The sequence below is a fragment of the Amblyomma americanum genome, chromosome 11 (assembly GCF_052857255.1).
Source record: "Amblyomma americanum isolate KBUSLIRL-KWMA chromosome 11, ASM5285725v1, whole genome shotgun sequence".
Lineage (NCBI taxonomy): Eukaryota > Metazoa > Arthropoda > Arachnida > Ixodida > Ixodidae > Amblyomma > Amblyomma americanum.
Window position 1 is genome coordinate 99,434,751 of NC_135507.1, and position 6,868 is coordinate 99,441,618.

Here is a 6,868-nt window from a genome sequence, read left to right on the forward strand (position 1 = left end):
CCAAAAATTCGGATATTGTGGCTTCACTCATATTTGCGAAATACTGAGCTAAAGAAAAAATGCTTACAACATGCCCTACCACAAATACTTTTAAGTGCTATGATACATGCAGGTTTATTTATTATTATTAATGTGAAAGTTATTCACGTATTCCGACGGTTTTTGGTGTCAAAACAAATTTTGGGAAATATGCACATGCAAATAATCATGCGCCTTCACCATCTTCATGTCATTTTTACGTAAACTTACCGTAAAAACCGGAATATAGGTCAACTTTTTTTCAAAAAACCATGGTGAAAAGTCGACCCCCGTCTTATATACCGGTCATTGGCGGAAAAAATACGGAAGTCTTGCAACAATGGGTGGCTGAAGTCAACAGCCTCTATCACCATCGCCATCAGCAGCAGTGCCGCCATTTTGCGTTTCAGTAGATGCAAAGCGGAAGCTAACGGCAGTTTACCGTCGCCTTCACGAAAAACACGATTGAGTACGAGGAAGCTCACGGGAACCTGGCGGCACAGCGCGAATTTGGAGTATCCGAAAAGAGCATTCAGTACTGGCGGAGGCAGAAGCTGCGTATTACAACTTGCAGCAACCAGAAGAAAACATTTCGTGGGCAGACCGTAGTGTATTGAGAATAGGAAGGAAACGTTGCGGTGCGAGCAAGATCGCTGCCTGTGACTGCCGAATGCATCCGCGTGAAAGCGGCAGAGATCGCGCGTGCCTCTAGACTCACGAGGGCGCAATTCAAAGGCTCGCCATCCTGGTTGCGGCGATTCGTGAAGAGGAGGGCTTTGCTCTACGGCGCCGTACTTGCCTGTGCCAGAAACAAACACGCGGGCCGATTGGTGCGCGATATTGTTAAAAAATTTGCCGGGTGTACATACAAGCAGCATTTAAATGAAATTAAATACTGTCACCATTGTGCAACCTCTCGAGTCGCATTTGTTTCAAAGTAAGGATGTCTTTCGGTACTTTTCCCATTGAAAAAAGATTTTTTCATTTTTAGAATTGGTTAGGGGGTCGACCTATATTCCGGTCCGACCTATAGTCCGGTTTTTACGGTGCTTGCAGTGCTGACAACTATTTGATGCCGCTTGAATGATGTATGTGGCTGCTCAGAATGTGCTATCGCTTTCTTCAGACGAGTAGCAGAGCAGCTCGATGGCCAGGGCCACACCAATCATGAACCCATGATGAAGGCATTGCCCCCACTTCATTTGTGCTGCTGAAGCGTACTATAGTAAAAGCTGCAAACAAAAAATCGACTACAGTCTTGTTTGCTTTAACATGCTAATTGCCTAATCACCTGCACTGGCACAGGTTAAACTTATTTTACTAGACCCTGGCCTATTTGTGGAACAGGGCAGGAGCAGGCCTCTGTGCATGCACGGACATACATGACTTTTTTAAAAGCAAAGCAAGACCCCACAGTTCTGAAATTCTGTAAACACCAAGTGCAGGCACCAACCATTAGCAAGAGAGAATATGATAAAAGACATCTGCAGCTCGAGATCAACCACCCAGTCTTTTACTTTTGAGAAAAAATAAAGCAGAACACCTTGCAAATAGAATAGATTTAAGGCATTCAAGTGCATGACTGTCCACTGATGCTGGGAATGGGAAGCTGTGCTAGAAGACACAGATATGGCAATGTTAGCACATACAAGGAACTGGCACAAGGCGTAATTGTATAATATCCTTGAACAGCAGAATTTGTTACAAAGCCTGAGCAGGGAGTGGAAGGGTGCACAGGTGGGAGTAGCATGACCAACTTGTTTGGTTACAGGGGCTGCAACTCTGTTGCTAATGAGGCATTCTGAGCAAGTGGGAACATGTTTGTCTCACAATGCCTCAAACAAAAAGTTTTTGACCAGAGGGTGGTCTCTAGGGGCCCTGAACCTCACTTCTTGGATAACGCATGTTCATTGTCATTCCAATCTAACACATAATCCTGAAAATTGCTATCAACAAATTCAAAAAATTTCGCAGGTAATTTGAATTTTTCCTATGAAACAATGCAGTACGTAAATAAATTTTTCAATAGAACACTTACACTACAGCATTAGACATGTATTCAATGTATACTTACATTACTTAAAGTACTTCGTAAAATTAGAGAAAAACTGCTGCAGTTTCAGAAACCTTATACATACAATACTTTTGTGCTGGATCAGTCGACATTTCCATGTTCCGTCAGGTGCAACTGGGCATTCATAAAATGGCTCTCGTGTTGCTGCATATCAACAAATAGGGATAGAGACAACCATAATTTTCATGTGTGCCCATTTTTTGTGCTTCTTAATATTCACTTAGCATTTGAAAGCAAGTTAATTTAATTAGCATTGAAGGGACCCAGAAAGGCAGTCTCAATAAAGGTGCGATGGTTGGTTTGGTGTATGGGGGTTTAACGTCCCAAAGTGACTCAGGCTATGAGAGATGCCGTAGTGAAGGGCTTCGGGAATTTCGACCACCAGGGGTTCTTTAACGTGCACTGACATCGCACAGCACACTGGCCTCTAGAATTTCGCCTCCATCGAAATTCGACCACCGCGGCCGAGATCGAATCTGCATCTTTCGGGCCTGCAGCCGAGCGTCATAACCACTCAGCCACCGTGGCGGCCATAAAGGTGCGATGTCTGGAATGTTAAAAGACGACGGTTCATAACTATCGCCCAGCAAGAATTATTTTAATGCATTTTGTGGAAGCCGAGTTATATGCAGGCAAAATTTGAGCTTCCGCGTCTTCGCGCCTTTCCCTCTCCTCTCGAACGCCGAAACAGCGGCGCTCCTCGCTGGACCCACTCACTCGGCCCCTCCCCTATCTCCCCCGGCTGCGACGCGCGCGGAGTGGCCGCGCGTGACGTTTGAAAGAATTTGGCGCTGTGAACCAATGATAACCCCGGCTGCTGACGTCATTTGCAAGACGTGACCTCGAATGCCAAGTTTTCACGCGAAAGCGTCGCCGCGAGGTGCGAAAGCGGGAATTTTATAAAATATTTTATAAATTTACCGTTCGCATGTCATCCTCAATAGGCTCCAAACTGGGGTTGTATTTACAAACAAATGGAAAAAATACTGACACATTCACTAAGCTAAAACGCACGGTAGAAGCGACGGCGCGATTACTCCGCCGCATAGCTAACCGCAGACAAGGGGTGAGGGAAAGAGATTTATGCCGCCTAGTGCAGGCCTTTGCGCTGAGCAGGATACTCTATGCCACACCTTATCTGAAATTTTCGAAAGCAGAAAAGGACAAATTGGATAGCATGATACGGCAGGCCTATAAGGCTGCGTTAGGACTCCCACTAAATGCCTCAACCGAAAGGCTTATGAGGTTAGGAATACATAACACCTACAATGAACTGAAAGAAGCCCATTTAATGGCTCAAACAGCGCGATTAGCCAATTCCAGAACTGGCAGGAGTATTCTTACCAGGCTCGGAATTAACTTTCAACCTACGAATAACGATGCTAAAGTAGACTTACCCCGCGCCTATAGGACGGCCCTACTAATCAAACCACTCCCCAAAAACATGCACCCCTTACACCATGAGGGTAGAAGACAAGCACGAGCCAAAGCCTTACATAAGAAATACAGACAGTGCGCTGCAACACTTTATGTAGATGCGGCAGAATACAAAAATACCAATGCCTTTGCAGTTGTGGTTGTGAACGAGAATGGTGACCACATCGTCTCGGCGACAATCAAAACGAAATCCTCTGAAACGGCAGAAGAGGCGGCTATAGCCCTCGCCCTAGCACATACCCAAGGGAGCATCATCCTCAGCGATTCCAAAATGGGTATCAATAATTTCGCTAAAGGGCGAATTACAAACACCTCCCTTAGAATCCTTAACGCAACCAAATTCTCACCAAATTATTCCGAATTGATATGGGTTTCAGCCCATTCAGGGAATCCGGGGAACGAGGCAGCCCACAATAAAGCCCGAGGTTTCGTCGACCGGGCAGTGGATGAGTCTGGCTCCCTGAATTTCACGAAGGACTCAATGATCACATATCATGATCTCACCAATCATTTTAAACTAGAGAGGAGAATTTTCCCCCCTCCAGACAAAAGACTTACTAAAGAACAAGAGGTTACGTGGCGTCGTCTACAGACGAGATCGATACGCACCCCATCACTCCTCGCGCACATTTATCCAGATCTTTACAACCCAAACTGCAAACACTGTGGCCAACGTGCTACCTACGATCACATCCTGTGGGACTGCAAAATAGAGCCACCTCCGGGTGATCTAGTTACAGCTCCTTCTCTCGAGCGGTGGGAGACCGTGCTGGCTAGCTCTGACCCCAGAACGCAAGTTTTGGCGGTGGAGTGGGCTGACAAAGTCGTCGAGGGCTATGTACTCTCGACCACTTAACGCGACCTCTTGCCAAGCTCTTCCCGGCGAATAAAATGTTTTACAATCAATCAAATCGCTTTTGAGGTCTCGTAGGCAGCGTGGACGCTCGGTGGCCTCTACTCTACATAGTGCAAGCATTTTAAAGCCAAGCTCAAACATCCACCCCCTTATGTGGGGTGACTGTCTGACAAGAATGTAGCACTATAGTGCTAAATGTGACCGCTAGAGGCTCTGGAGCGGCATTTACTAACTTCTAAACATTCCAGGATTCACTATATCACAAGTGCTCAGCCGCTTAGAGCAACTTTTGGGCCACAAATAATTTGAAGCAATTGAGTGCCACAACATTTAGGAGTGCCTAGAGCTACTTTTGCCAGAGCATTCAGTTTAATTTTCAAATCACTGAGGTTGGCAATGCTAATAGCTTATCGTTTTCGAAGTGTCTAAAGGTAGTACATATCCGACGGACCCAGACGATTCTCATTAAAGGCACGGTGGACGTCGCTGTAGGCCCATGGCTACAGTCATGTCCAAGGTATGCTCATCCTGCTGCTTGAGTTACTTTTGAAGAGCTTCAAACATAAAACTGACCGCCCGTTGTTACATCTCTGCACGTCCACAAATGACAAAAATCGACGTCTTCACGACCGGTTGACCACAGCTGATTGTTGCATGCAAGCTACTGCGGCAGGCGACTCGATGTAAGCTCGGTTCCTTCGCAACTCGCACTCCATTAACAGTCTCGCAATCAGTGACCTCGATGTGCTCGTAACTTAAGCAAACTATCACAGGCGTTTGCACCATCTACGATTGTGCACCAACTTCAGAAGCGCAGAGATACGCACAATATCGGGGATCGAGCTTCTAATCCACGCATAAACACTCATTCCGTTGCAAAAACACAAAAATACGCCGCACGGACAGGCAATGAATACAACCAAGGTGCTGACAGGTTCCAACCGCTGAAACGGCAGCATTATATCGACAGCGGCGGCAAGGTAACCTCACAGCTACACCGCGTGATTATTCAGATATATCTACAGTACGTACTGCTAAAAAACAAGACCATGACTCGGAAAGCAAACTAACACGTCATTTAAAAAGGCTCCTACTTACACAAAGCAACAAAGCCAGACCCCGCGCAGGTATACATCCAATGCATACTTGGCCCAACCACTGCAGCGCAATCGCATTCCCGCTTTTTCTAACATGCCCCTTCCCGCCTTTTTTTTTTCAATGCTACCGCTACTACGGTCGCCCAACAGAATGACTTTTACTCCACGCAAGAACGCTCAATCCGCTGCAAAAACACAAAAAGATTCCGTAGACGGACAAGCTGTCAATTACGGGAACAATGAATAACTGCGCAAAAAGGAAGGGATAAGAGAGGAGCGCTTGTGTCGTGTGGTTCTTCTCTCTTGTTCCGCAAGGTACTACCTTGACAGCTACACAGCTTGATTATTCACAGATGTATCTACAGAACGTAATGCATCAAAATAAACGCGCGAATTTTTGGCCGTTCGATATCATTTACAAAACCGCAACCAAACTCGGAAGGCAGATCAACACGTTATTTAAAAAGCCCTCACTTACCTAAAGCAAGACAACAGGTCGATACAATCGGCAGCCAGCACGTGAGCACGACCGCTACGCCGAAACACTAGCTCATATACTGCCAGTAACGAACGCAAGTACATACATCCAATGCTTAGTTGGCTTAGTCACTGCGGCTGCTCGAGCAACTTTGCTGTATAATAAATGTGAGTGTCGCGCCATCTATGCTTAAGTAATTAAACTGTTACTTTGTTGTTTTTGAAATCAGTTCGAAAAGTTTTGTTTCAGAATAGTGTTGCAGATGGCGAAAAAGGTTAATAGAAGTAAATAGAAGTAGCGACCCTCTTCTTCACTCTTGCGCTTTGCTCCTCGACTATCCTCGTGCGCCGGCTGTGCGCTGCTCTGCGCACGGCACGCTTCACAGGCTGCGCACGGCTCGCTTCACAGGTCATCGCGCGCTCGCCGGCCCGATTTTTTCTGTGGCACACGTGAGCGCGCCTAGTATTGCGTAATCTTGGTTCCGGTTGCATCATCTTGGTGCGTGTAATTGGTGAATCACCAGCGAAAGCGGCAGAGCGAAGCAACAAGGAGAGACGCGGGACAAGCGCTTGTCTGCTCCCGTGTCTCTCCTTCGTCCTTTTTGCTTCGCGCTGCTCCTTTCCACTAAGACTGCACTTTTTTCGCGCTGTATTATTTAACACAATCGCTTGAAAGTGATGCGACATGCGTGACTCTACCACGAGCCACATTTATCACCTTCTCGTTCGAGCAATGAAAGCACTGAATGTGAGCGCTTGCGGCATGAACAGTCAAAGCGCACTCCGTCCTCCTCAATACGGCAGAGTTTTTATGACCCTAAGATTTACGTTACTCTTGCATATTCTTCAATATTTTTCGGCGCACTGACGCTCCGTTAAAAGTGGAGTTCACCTAGCGCTGCATTTTCG